Below are 14,536 nucleotides of genomic sequence, written 5' to 3'. Positions count from 1 at the left end.
ATAGGATCCAAAAAACACATCTGCTTTACATCCACCCCTCAAGAGACCTGCATTAACCTGACCTTTAAAACAACGCGTATTAGTTAAAAAGGAGCTCTAACAGTTGCTTCCGGCACAGAAAACAGCACTCTGAAATGATGGAATAGCCTTGTAGAAGGGCCAGGCAGTGCAGACTGCAAGAGCAGTCATAATTATTGCCTTAAAAGCACTTGATGCAGCAATAAACACATTACCAGGAACCCATCTATAACACAGCTCCTTCAGGAGCAGTGTTACTTAAGTGACTTTAAATATGCCTTTGTCATCCAAATGGGAGCAGGAGGAACACTTAGAGCAAAAGCTCAATTTAGCACCGTTGGCATTATTCAAATGATGTGCAAGTGGCAGTGCTCAGGAAAAGGGTGGATACAGGGAGGGACGGACAAACAGGTGAGGAATAGAGAAATTCTCCAAGAGAAAAGGAGAAAATTGAGACTTCAATTATTTAGCAATAATTAACTAGGCATTTTCTGTCCAGCTCTGTATCATAATGCAGCATAAAACCAAATATTTGACTATGTCTGGCTTCAAATCCCGAGATAGATTTGTCTGTCCATGCACCCCTATAGCTTTATCTACGTATCCTCACACAAATTAAATCTTAGGGTCTTTGTCTTTTCTATGAATATTGCCGAAGATCCCTTCACTTGCTGCTTTTACTTCCAATATTCTACACCTCCACCTGTCTTCTTCCCATGGAGGCAGAATAATCCAAGGGGTTTTAAGTAAACGTTACCAAACCCCAGCTTATGCAGAGGGCACAAGAAGAGTCCAGCAAGAGCTGCACCCCAAACACTGAGCATGGTGTCCCTCTAAAGTGCCAAATTACCTTTAATTTGAGATGGACACACTCTGCTAATTGTCATTCCTGAAAGTAAACATCACATGCCAGCAGGTGGGACTTCCAAACTGCTAAATCATCAGCAGCAGGTTATGGTACCTCAGAACAGAATAACCCTCAAGCCACACCTCCTGCTCCTGAAAAAACTGCCTTTGGTCAACATCTGGGATGTGCCCATTGCTTCCTGTGAGCTGTGCATTCATCTGCAGGGACATTTAGGCATTCCCAAGGGGCTGCACAATCTTCATAAATGTCTCCTTTTCCTCTGGACATCTACAGAGTCCAAATACTGTTACAGAGACATCAGAGCAAATGACCTTCTGAGTCCATCGTTCAACAGGAGTTAGGCATAGCTTGGAAGAGTTGGAATGAGGCATGGGTGGCTTTCAGCAGAGTTTGTTGGAGAAGAGTGCTCTGCATACTTAAATAAAAATTATTTTCGATGGCTATTCATTCATCTCTCAAAAAAAGAAAGTACAAAAATTGTTTTGCCTCATGGGGAATTCTAATATAAGCCTATTTGGTAATTTAAATATGTATTTTGTGTCAACAAAATTTCTAATGTTAAACATGGTAATTTATAGCTTAAACAGTCACACCATTTTATAGCTAATATCTTATAAAAGTTAAGAATGTCTCTCCAGAAATGTCAGGGAGAAAACAAAACAATTTTTATTTAATTCCATTAAGAATTTAGTTTTCAAAAATTTACAAGAAAATGAAAGGATAAGCTATTGACAATTTCCCACAAACCAATGTATTGGCTAAAACACTCCGGGGCTTTCTGGGCAGCATTTTTGTTCGTCAGGATTTGATTTACTGCAACACATTGCCTGCATTGGAGTGTTCTGACCTCAAACTGCAGCATTTATCATTGATGAGGGGAGCATACAATAAGAAGCTCCCGTATTTCCAGTTGAGGCTGGCACAGAAGGCACCAAGGCAGCCTGACAGCTTCTGTAAGAAACTAAAGTTCCCCCTTTTAGAGTCCAGAGTTTGCCTTCTTTAGGAAATAAAGCCATGGATTAAGTGGTTTTTTCCCCTTCAGAAGCACAAATTATAAATATAATATAAATATCCCTTTCCAAGCCATGACAATTTCTCTAAATATTTGTAAACCTTGCTCTCCTCTGTGTTTTTGTTCCTTCTGCTAATTACCAGCACTATTTTAGTCTGCTGTTCACATTTTTCATCCAGACAGCACCCAAACACAAGTGGGATCTGTGGTGTGATACACACTCAGCTTCTCTAACACATGACATCCCTGCTATTTTTAACACTTCTGATTGAAAAAGGCTGAATCCCTTTTCTCAGAGTTTAGTTTTTTTAATTGATGTAGTCATTTAATTGGCATTTTAGCACTTAGTTTTGAAAGCCCACAAACTAAATCTCTTAAAATTAATACCACCTTCACAATCCTTTCTGACCAAGGTATGGAAAAATGCAGAGGGTAGGATTTTAAGTTTTCCTTCCACCCTATTTGTTTAGCCATTTATCCTTACACTAAGTAAGTGGAAAATCCTTCTAAAATGGCGAAGTGGCAAGGCAGAGGAAAATGAAGTTTATATTCTTGTTGCTTGATCAACTTGGATTGCACCAGTGAAACAGCTTCCTGTGGCAAAATGTTGATTTATGAAATGCAGAATGTTTCACGTGAATACGATTCAAACACAACTGTGTTTTGGCAGCTCATCTGCTGTGGCAGCCTAAAGGAAAAGGGGGCAGTTTGTAGAATATTAAAAAAAAAAATAAATTCCAAAGATCATAATTAAATGTAGCTTTGGAATTGCTGATCTTCCAGAAATTAAAAAATGCAAATAACTCACACTTTGCTGAGACTTCTTTAATATGAGAATATCCCAGGAAATGGATATTTCAGGTTATTACTGCCTCTTCATTTTATGTAAAAGCCAGAATTATTAATGTAGTTTTTACATTACATATTAAATCTAAAATACCAACACTGAAGCAATTTCTACGAGCTGTCTCACTATTACACTTGAACTGCCTGGATTGAATCAGATTGAATTAAAGCCATGGGCTTCAGGACCTGTATGTTTTTCACCCCAAAACATCAGCTCTTCAGGTAAAAAGTGGTATAAAAAATGATGGAATTCACATTTCTGACAGGAGACTGTATTTGCCTGCCTTGCCCAAACCTCATGAAATATTGGCTCTTAAAGCTGTCACTGATTCTTGATAGCACAAGTGCTTTTTTGGAGACCCAGTTGCTTTAACAGGGCAAATCACGCGGGCAGCAGGTTGTACGTGGGGAAAAGCACCCTGGTGGAGAACAGGACAAGGGAAGGAGGCTCAAGGGATGAGGATCAAAGTGCTCTGTCCATTTTCCAGTAAGATTTTAATCCCTGAGGGCTACAAAGACTGAAGACCTCCATTGTAATAATATTTACTGTGAGTTTTTCAGCAAATTAGCACAAATGTTTGGGAATTAATTGAATATACATGCATAAATAAGCATTAATCTATATGAATCTATAATTAATAGAGATTAAATACTCTATAACCATATTAATTTAGGCGTAAGTGTGAACTGCTGAGGCTATGCTCTGCATGGTCAATAGTAATAATAATGACCATAATAATAACAATAATAATAATAATGCATTACATTTTAAAAAGGTAGGTTAAATGCAGAATGTGAATTCTTTAATAAAAAAGCTCTGCATGTGTCTTCCTAGTAACTTATCCCGAGATTTATGTGCATCATAAACAAATATGTCTGTGGTATTATAAAGTGCAATTCCACTGTATTTGTTATTAGGAAAGGGAATACAGTTTCCCATATGCTTTCACTGTTATTTCTGCTGTAACTGGGAACAGGCTGCCAGTACATTATCAGGAAATAAGAGCTACCCATCCCTGCTGTAAATATTCTGAGGTGAGTGTTAAAGACCAGAGGGGATTTCAGGCTGGAAACCTGTGCCTGTAGATCCCCATGTCTGCAAAAGACTGGAAAGAGCCTGCTGTAGGATGGCTAAAACCAGCCTTCTTAAAGGCTTCTGCTCTTAAACTGCTCAAACCCACTGATACTCCACATACAGAAATACTCTGGGTTTAGTCATTTCAGTGGTGCCATAAGCCATGGGGTGTGCTGAACCCCTGCAGAGGAGAGAGGGGACAAAGAAGGGGGAATGCAGAGCCCACGGAAGAGCTTGAGGAGTAAGGAAGGTCTCCCACAGCGGAAAAATACCACCCAGCTTTCAGCTCTTTCTCATCTTACAGCTGCACATTATTTTCAGGATTGGGATGTACACCTTGTCCAACAGTCCTGTTTGGCTAGCAGAGCATTACCCAAGTAAAACCTGTCTCAGCAATTCAGTATTTGTGATTTTTAAACAGCTATTCCCATATAAAATAAAATTATTGCATTACCCCTTCAGCTGTGAGAGTAATAGAAGCTCTCACTTCAGAAATGAGTGGAAATTTAGTGTAACAACTGTAATTAAAAGCTCGATAGTTTGCTGAACATATTTTTCCCAGTTTAATGATCCAGTGTTACATGAATTCATACTTTACGCTGCAAGTAGCTACAGCTTTGAATGGCAATATTGAGAGAGAAAAGAACAGCCTTTAATGATTAAGATTAAAAGCAACTAGATTTAAAAGTTAACTGCCTCAGTAATGCCACTTTCTGGCTGCCACCACAATGCATATGAATGGCTCTGAAATAGGAAACTGTTTTAAGCAAAACCCAAAACAAACCTTTCCCCCCAACCTTTCTGTGCTTCTTTTGTTTTTCGAGACAATGCTATGTAGGTATTTAATGTGCTGGTAGGATTGGCTCTCTCCCCTGTTCCCAAGTGCTAGAGACCTATTCACCATAAAGGTTCACAGGCAGTGTTCTCCTACATGTGAGAACAGAGAAAAGCCAGGAGTTTCAACTGTTATGAGACTTAGGAGAGGATCACAAACATCACAAACACTGATTTTTCACTGGATTATTATTGTCAGCCATTATTACTCTTGGAGAACATACTGCTCCTCTAGGGTCTGGGCTGAACCCTTCACCAAGAACTAATCCCTGGGGAAGGCTCCATACACCACGGGAATGTGTTCTCATACGAATGGTAAGTTGGGGAAGGGAATGAGAAATTTCAAAATTATGTTCCCATTCTCTTCCAAGCAGCCAAGAAAACATGTTGTAAAAGACATCAGTAACCACTCCCTGACAAAAAAATGCTTGTTAGAAATGTTCTCTTTCTCTTCCACATAATTCACCTCGTGCACTCAAGCACAGCATTTGTCCTGTGTAATTTAGAAAATCCGGGATGAGGAGCTCAAGGAGAACACAAGCATTCCTTCCTAACAAGAAATACTGCGGGTGCACAGTGCTCAGGGAAATCCAGTACATTCCAACACCAAAAAAGGCTGTTTGTCAGAAGCAGTTTTAGAAGCCCTAGGGATAAGTCTTCCCTGTCAAGAATGATTTAGCAGCATCTAGAAAGAGATGAGCTCCATCAGACTGGAGCAAATTCACCCAAAGCCTCTTTTTCTCTCTGGTGGCTGAAATTGCCTCCCAGACTCCTGGTGACGGGGCAAGGGAGCAGCTACTCTCCTTGCTTCAGCGTCTTTTCCAGAGCCTGGTGAGCCAGGTTATCATCCTCTTCCCTGCTCAGGGAGCTTGGGACCAGCTGCCTTGCTGTGGGCACTTAGGCGAGGTTCAGCTGGCAAAGTCAGGTAGAAGGGCTTCCTGTTAGCAGAAGTTCCCTTCCTAGGAAGTTACTGAAAGGCTTCATCACTTTGCCGCAATTACATTGGACCACTTGAATTTCTTGAGGGTGCAGGTTTGAGGTTTTTGCCAATCTCTAGTCCAGAGTGATCTGAGGAAGAGCAGTACTTCAGTTTTGCTCTGAGTGTAATTTTCCCACTTTTTGGAAAGGTGTGGTGATACTTTTGAACTCGAAACCTTTCCTTTGACTGTTAGAGTGATTTGTTCTCAATTTGACCTGAAATTACATAGTTTTATGAAAAAGTAACCTACTGGAACTTCTGAAATGCTTGATTTCAAATGTGTCAGCCGCAGTTGGTGATCTGGATTGATTTTATTGGACAACATACTGGCTTTTCATGTTTCTATTCAAGAGAATTGAGCAGAAACGCAACATGGGCATTGCCGTTTTGCTTTGGATCTTCCAGCTTCCTCCTCTGGACAGCTCACTATGCTGTCCTCATGCTGGGAAGGGTAATAAAGCAGTGATAAGCAAGAGGATTTTCTGGGATGGAGGGATTTTAAACCTGTCCTCGAGGACAATAAAGGTTTTAGCTCCCTCTGCTCTGAACCTGAAGGAGCAGAGGGTGGCAGAAGCACTCTGATCTCTGGTGAAAGAGATGTGGTGTAAAGCAAGAAGAGTTGCCTTGCAATACCCTTTTCATTCCACAGAAACATCCAATTCTAGTTATCAAAACACTGAAGCAAGCTCCCTGGATAATGGAAGACAGCATCACAAAGAAGGAAGAAGGGTCAAAGAAGTTAAGCTCTGCCAGACAAGTATCAAACATCTCAAAAATATTAAAAAGCAACCCTTAATCCTAGTGGTTTTTAAAGCACATCCTTACTCATCAAGATTTTGCAAACTGAAGGTTTCACAATAACTGAGGAAAACAGTACTCCAGACTTCCCTGGTTTCTGATTTTTATGGAGAGGGTGGGCAATGGACAGACTTGCATAGGGAAAAAAAACCCAAACCTATGGAGGCACCCTCTTAAAGCCACAAGATACATCCATCATTGTGCCAACACGCCCAGTCTGAAACCTGAAGGACAGACCTCTGTTCAGAATATATCACCTGCTCCAATCTCTCCTTTATGATTGAATGTGTGCTGAAAAAAAAAGCTTAATTTCCCACCAAAAAGCATATACATCAGTTAGTTTTTAAGCAGTAAATTTAAAACAGGAATTTGAGATTGCTGGTAGGTGTTCAGAATTTTGAGATAAATGTCCATGATGAGAACTTTAAGGAAGTTTTATTTTTGTGACAAGTTATCCAAGTGATTGATTTCCAAGGGCAGTAAAGGGATGGAAGACAACTCTGATTAAACCTCAGTAGATCCAAAACCATAAATTAAAGAAGATAAATAAGGTAGCCTCCATTAGTCTAGCCTTTAAATAATTTATAGCAAGTGAGTACCCACCTGTAACAGGTTGTAGACTTTTTTTGTAATTCTTTCTTTTTGCTTAAGGAAGCAAGTCTGAAGCACCAAAGCACAAGAAAAAGAAAGAATATACAACTCAACCAAAATGCAGTTGTTGGTGTTACTTGTCTTTTACCCTATATTTGTATTGTGCCAAGGAGAGGGAGACTTTGATCCTTTTTTTTTTCTTTTTGACATGGCCTAAACATGACCTGAGCTAACGAATGACCAAGTCTGGGTTTTATGTCGGTGACATGCAGCACAATGACTGACACCAGCACTGTTTCCTGCAAACAGGATCATGATGGCTCAACATGCATTTCTTACTAACATACTATTTTAGACCTTGATATGGCCCCTGTAAAGCCTCAAGATGGTTTTGCCCTTCAGTACTTATTTTAGGGGTTAATTTTGTGATTGATCAGAGCTGAGGTGGGGGTTCTGCCACTGCCTTTTGGGCCTCTTTTTTGATAGCTCTACAGTGCAGTTGGAGGCAGGCAAACCTCACCTGCCTCGTGCAGATGTGGATATGGGGAAATATTGCACCTCTTCTGTATTTCACGGGGCTGTTGTGCTGGCCAGGCTGAACTGCAGCCGTAGGGAGCAGAGCCATTCAAATTAGAACAAGCATTCCTGATCATGTTGTTTCAAAAACTGGACCAATAATCCTTGATCTCCCGCTGGCAGATTGCCTTCGCCTGATTCCCCTGCCTGAAGAACATTTCTTCAAGAGATTTCTTTTGCTGAAAATGCTTAAGCTTTTGAAAAGTCAGAACTGATAAGAAATAATCTCTAAGCCCCTTCACTGCTCTGCGCAAAGTGCCACCAGCTCCTGTCTCTGCTGCATGATCCTGCAGGGAGGGACCTGCTCAGCCCCGGGCTTGTGCCAGCCCCAGGCTTCTCCACAGCCCAGGGTATTGCCACCTGTGCTCAGCTTGGGCACATGCTAATTTTTCCCCTTCCAGGATTTGTCAGCAGATTTGGTTAGTGTTCCTAGAAAATCCTTCCGAATCAGTAATGATTGATACTGGAGACCCTCAGTGCTTTGCCAAAGAGGCTGTAAATCTTCTCAGTGGGTAAGGCTGACACAGAGCAGCAATCACTGCTGGCAGGGGAAAACTGCAGCCATTCCCTGCTCCTGCAGCTCCAGCAGCAGGTCCTGTGGATGCCCCCAGCCAAGCCTAATGCCTTCGATCTTCCCCAGAATGGGAAGCAATTGCCTTTACTCATCTGTGTGGTCCCAGTTAAAATAAACCCTGCTTTTTATTCGTGCTCTTTATTTTCAGTTTATACTTTCTGCCCTGTTAGACTGCCCCCTTGCTCTTCATTTGAGCTTTTTGCTGCTAGATGCTCTAACAAGGCCAGGAATTGCTTTTTCCAAGAAGAGAGACCGAATTATCGCCATGGATATTTTATGTATCTGTGCACCTACACATCTGTGGTTGGTCAAGGTGCTCTCACTGCTGGGGTATGTGTGTCACACTCAGCATCATCTCTCTTCTAATACTAAATCAAAAGCCACCTCCTGAGTTCACAGGGATGTTATTCACCATTTAGTCATGAGTGAGTGGTGAATTGGGTGCAGTATCAGCCCATTCATCTCCTTCAGCTGAAACTGGCTTAACCTCTACTGGGACAGATGCACTCCTCTGGCTCAAATTAAATGCAGGTAGACTCCTCACAGTTTTCTGACTTCAAGACAGAGTTAAAAAACAGCAGCAGAAGTACATCTGATAAACTGGGTATTCCACTCATGGAGGAAAAATCTTTTTTTTCCTCTTTGCAATAAACATACTACACAAATATGTGCAAATCATCACTTTTTTTCTTGCTTCAAGAAACCCACCTATCGTGTCTGACCTCACACAAAGGCAGCTAACTCCAGGGAAATGCTGAACAGACTCAAGTAATAGCTCTACAATAAAAAATAGCTTTGCAGGCAGAGCTGGCTGTGTTCAGCCCCAGCCGAGAGCTCCCTATTAATTATTTATGTGGCACTGTGGATTAGCATGGTGCTTCACGGAAATAAATGCACAAGGAAATGCAGTCCCACCCCTTGCGAAGGCAGGGCCAAAGCCCTGCTTGCCCTGTTGGCTGTGCCCAGTGTTCTGCAGCCGGTACTGGGAGTGGCACCACTTGTGGGAAGGACTGGATGGAAAGTGTCTCTAGGTCTGTGAGGGTTGGCAGTTTCCCTCTGATCTAGCCCCTGAAGTTCCAGTCAGGTTTGGCATGGGGTATAGGGTGAGTGATTACAAAATTCCATCAAAGATTTGACTAACTCCAACCCCTAAACTCCTTTCAAACTCCAGCCAGTAAGTCAATAATGTGGATTCTTTCTGATTCCCACACTCTGGTATTATCTGCTATAAGCATGGGAAGTGGGCTGAAATCCTCACCACACAGAAATCATCAACTCGGCTTCACTGGGATAATAAATTCCTCACCAAGCTGAGCTTTAACAAGTGCAGATACAGCTGAGTTGATTGTCCCCCCTTATGACAGAAATTTATGTTCCAATCTGAAAACTGAAAATAAAGAATTTGGAATCCTGATCTTGCAGTGACCCCATCAGTGATGTCAGGTTAGACATCACTTCTTTACTGACAGCTTTTCTGCCAGAAAAAAGCAGTGGCTAGTTATTTCACACCTTCCTCACAGTCACTACTATGATTATAACTACTTTGTGGTATTCCTATCAATTCCAATTCCACTGGCTTTGAAAATTGCCAAGACCACAGCAGGCTTAGCCCGATTTTTTTTTTTTTATCCTAGCATAGATTTCAGGGAGGGAGCAAGAGCGGGAAGAGGCAATCACAAAATCACATCCTGACAGCAGCTGCTTGCAGTGCAAAGAAACATTGCTGAAAGTACTCTTTGCTTTTTTTTCTTTCCCCAGCTGGAAATTTAGAGCAAAACTATAACTTCGTAGTTCTCCAACTTTCCACAGACCACCAGCAAATTGCTTCACAGAACAGCTTGGGAATGAACCTCAGGGCTATGTAGCTGCACAAGCATTAAGGACACGTGTTAGGGACAAAAATGAATAAATGCATTAAAAGACTTCTTAGTATTATAACAAGTATATGCCATAGAAGCCTGAGAAAACAATTTCGATTGGAAGGGGTTTCTGGAGGTGATCTAATCTAAGCCCCAGCTCAAAGCAGAGGTAATGTCAAAGTTAGGTATGTGCAAATATTTGCACATATTTCCTATCTACAGTATATATAAATAAGTAGTACTGTGTATCTAGTGAGCATATACATATTTTATGCACACGCACCAGAGAGCAGAAACCTGCAGCAGTGGAATCACTATCCAGCACTAGGATCTGCTCCCAAATGAATAATGACTTTGAGTAATGGCAAGTGAGCCTGTTTTTGACAAGATTCTCAGTCATATCCCTCAGAAAGTGATGGGACAGTGTAACCTCGGCCACGTACCCCTGGGATGCTGGGCACTGGTACGTCCTCCCATGCCAGAAGCACTTCCTCAAACGAGTCTGTGCAAGTAAAATAACTCGAGATGACAGCAAATTACAGATACACTGCAAAGCAGGAATATCTAGCTTCCCCTCCTTCCCCTGATCTCCCTACAGACTGAATGAAGAACTTACGTCCTTTCTCACTTTCCCCCCACACTGTGCATTCTTTTCAACAGGCTCTGTAGTAACTTGGGATGGTGTTTCCTTGGGCAGCTCTCCCTCATGGAATGCCCCAGAGGCTGGGTGCTCTGGGCACCACAACCACACAGATCCTGCCACAGAGACAGGAACCTCCAAGATCTGGAGGTTTTGCTGCTTCCCAAAACTTACATTCACAGCACTGCCTCTGGAAGGTCACATGTATGAGCAGGAGCCCTAATTAAATGCCAGGCTTTCTGCTCCACACTGGAGTAATGTTGAGTCCTGCAAATCTTGTGTCCCTCCTGTGCTTTTCCTGATGCTCTCAGTTTCTGGGAATGTCCCTGAGATATCTGCAAGTGTCAGGAATTTGGTTCTGTTTTGCAGAAATAGTCTTTAGAGGTGTCATAAAGACATTTTGACAGCTGCAGTTTTCAAGCTGAACAATGTCTATGTTTCAGAGACTGTTAGCATTTTCCTCTACAACCAGACTTTAAGTTCTCACCAGCTGATCTCACAGACACTGGTCCTCTCTTTCCCAAGAACCCTTCCTGTCTCTAATGCTATTACCTGCTGTGGAAGCAGCATGAAAAGCACATGAAATATATATAGAGAGATATATATATATAGGTTAATAGAATGCTAGGAGGACAGGGATCTGTGTATTAATTCCCATAATTAATCCTTTTTTGGTTTAACTGAAGTTTCAGGGATCACCGGTCCCTGTCTGTGCATTTGCACACACACAAACCCACGTCTGCCTGTACCATCTGTCTCCCTACAAACAGCCCCAATATTGAGCCCCAATATTTGCCTCACTTTCCTCAATAAGAAATACAAGATTCCGTTGTGTCGGCTCGATTCGGCTGGCATCTGTTCCTCCTCACCCCCAACACTGTTGCACATGCAGGGAAGGGCTCATGCTTTAGCAGCTCTGTTGATCCACACAGACCTTTGGGTGAGGAGGAAAGCCTCTTTAATTACTTTGGCTGACTTTCAGGTTCTGTTTTGCCTTAACAATGTCTTCAGAAATCCAGTACCGCGTTTTAGCGTTGTTGTCGCCTAGCTTAGATTTGGAGTTTCGTTCCCCAGAGAGACACCTTCTACCTCAGCCTGGCCAGCCCATGCTTGGCATCAAAATCAGGACAAGTCGTTCATTTTCCTTCTCTAAGGATTTGATAACCTCTACACTTCCCTTAGCCAGAGGTGTTTTGACCTTTAATTAAAAGGAAAATTTGTTGTCTTCCACTCAGAAGGCAGCAAATAATGAACTCATTAAAATGAGGTTACTGTTCAGGCCTTAGAGCAATAAGAGCCAAAGTCTCATTAGCAGCTAACAATCCAGAACACAGCACATAAATAAACCTAATATGGCAGAGCAAAATGCCTTGGTGTATTAAATTTGAGCAGAATCAAATGTTTACAGTCAATGATGTCTGGGGCATGAAGTTTTAATGTACTTAATGAAGGAAAGCAAATTGCTTCCTATTAGGCATGAAATGTTCCTGCAGAAATCGCCCCAAAAAGTTTATTATGTAAATGAAGGATAGAGTTATAATTAACAAGGACATAGAAGGAAAATACCACTTCTTCCTAATAGATGCACCAATTATGAAGAATAGAGACACGGCAGCTTCAAATCTACAAAAGGTAATTACATGGATTAATGTAAAAGGCTGCTGAACGCAATATAACGAAGAAACTGTATCTTGTGGGTGTCACAGAGAAGCCTCACTGGCAAAGCAAATAATCAATTAATGAAGTTAAATCTGTGAGTTTTGAGGGATTCCAGGCAATTAAGGGTTTGTATTTGAAAGAACAGCTTAGATTACCTTAAAAAAACCCCCAGTTTTTGCTTAGTCTGGCACAGTAACGTGCCTGTTCGTCCACGTGCAGTGTCCTCCATGGTTCTTTCCTTGGAAAGTGATAATTATTAAGTATGATTTATTTAACTGTCCAAAAATAAGCACCTGTGGGTTCAACAGGGAATGCCGGTTGTATTTCCACAGGCATGCAGTGGGGACAGGGATGCGATAGGGACCACTGAGCCCACAGGGAAGGGAGGATTCCTGTGGAACAGGGGACAGCAGGCAGGACCAGGCAGAGTGGGAATAGTGTGGCACACGGCCTTGGAAAGAGAACAGTTTTCCAGCTGTTAAAATTCAATAGCCCTTCTCCATCCTGCAGAACCTTCTGAATGAAATAAAATAAATACCTTCTGCCTCACGTGCAAATCCCAGGAAGGTTTATGGCACTGGGTGCCAGGGATGTGCAGCCTCTCCACCCTTTCGTGAAAGACAGGGAAGGCAGACCCTAATCACCTAAAGAATTTTTTCATGTTAAGGGTGTGGAAGACATTACTTCCCTTCCCCCAAACAGACAAGCTGTGACAAAGTAAGTTTGGACTGGCCTAGCTGACAAGATCTTCTTCGTGTTAAAAAGAGAGGAGGTCATGACAACAAAATTTAGCAGCATATTATATAAATTAATATGCATATATGGAGATTGAAATGGCAAAAAAAAGTCTTTAGGACCAAGCCAAATCCAGTTTGAGCGACAGATTTGCCCTTTAGACAGAGGAAAATGCTTGACACACTGCAGGTTCCAGGATTTACATCTTAATCCTCGCTCTGTGTTTTTAATGAGACCTCTCTGGGCTGGAAGGCTCCTGCCTATCCTGCAGCTCTGTCATCTTAATTGAGATGTGAGGGGAGCAGGAGAGAGGAGCCCAGGTGATGAAATGATGTTTGTTTTGTGCCCCTTCTTGTGCTATATGTTAAGCGATGATAATTTCTCAAGATGTTCTTCCCTCAAAGGAAAATTAAATTGATTTTGCTCAGCCCATCAGTCTTTCTCAACATATCTAAAATGCTCTAGATAGTTTGGAAAACTACGTTCTAAAATATAATGACTCAGATTCTATGCTTCTGACTTTAATGGTGTCAATTTAGTGCCAGTTTTTACCAGCTGGGGATTTTCCTCAGTGTCTCAGCTAACAGTGGTGTTCATCTCGGAGGTTTTACATTTTAGTGAACATTTACTTGTTATATATTATGTAACTATAGTCCCCCATGTGAAATTGTCACAGGATTGAAATAATCAACTTACTAAATGGCTGGCAAGATAGGCTGGAAACCACACAGCTACCTTAATATTTAATGCTAAAGCACAAGACTTACTGTCATAAGATTACTTTATTTCCTTTAGTAAGGAAAGGAATTTGCTTGGTGACTGTTGCAGCTGATAAACACTATCTCTGTTTTACATCTTCCTTGCCACACAATGTATTTTTCTCTTTAAAAAAACAAGGCAGTTGCACACTGCCTGAAAGTCTCCTGTATTACACTCACACACCTCAGATGCTGAAACCCTGGTTTCATCGTTTATCCTGCACTGGAGATACTTTTGGTTTATGGTCCCAGGCAGGGGTGCTGGTTGTTGCTTAAATTAGACCAAAGAACTATCTTCCTGCAACATTAAGTGAAATTATGACCATAAAAATTGTAATTTTTTCAAATGAAGGACAACATTAGCTGGACTGGGTGTGTGTGTGCAAACCACTGCAATCATTTTATCTTTGAACTCTGCAGGAACATGAAGGCCCAATCAATAGAAGTGTTATTAATAGATGATAGGAAGAGTTCTCTAGAGCCACATAATGGAGACACGGAAAATTGATGAAAACAGAGTTTATAACCCATTCAGCATTGGCAAGGCCAATAGGGAGATAAATGCACTCCCCATCTCACATGCACCTCACTCAAATTCCATGGGCTGGGGATCCGAAGCAGATCTGTGCACAAGGACCAGCTCTAGAAGCAGTGCAGAGCTAACAACCAATAAGTAAGCATAGATAGCTCACACAGGCTTAACCATTCGCTCTT

General features: G+C 41.6%; 1 protein-coding gene across 1 annotated transcript in view; it reads left to right on the top strand.

Moving 5' to 3' along the window:
- LOC103613200 (N-deacetylase and N-sulfotransferase 4) overlaps nucleotides 1–14,536 on the top strand; it is a 67,187-nt gene that overhangs the window by 20,403 nt on the left and 32,248 nt on the right. The window lies entirely within an intron of this gene.

Source organism: Corvus brachyrhynchos, unplaced genomic scaffold (assembly GCF_000691975.1).
Source record: "Corvus brachyrhynchos isolate BGI_N302 unplaced genomic scaffold, ASM69197v1 scaffold1333, whole genome shotgun sequence".
Classification (NCBI taxonomy): Eukaryota; Metazoa; Chordata; class Aves; order Passeriformes; family Corvidae; genus Corvus; species Corvus brachyrhynchos.
This window is presented reverse-complemented; position numbering and strand designations above follow the sequence as displayed.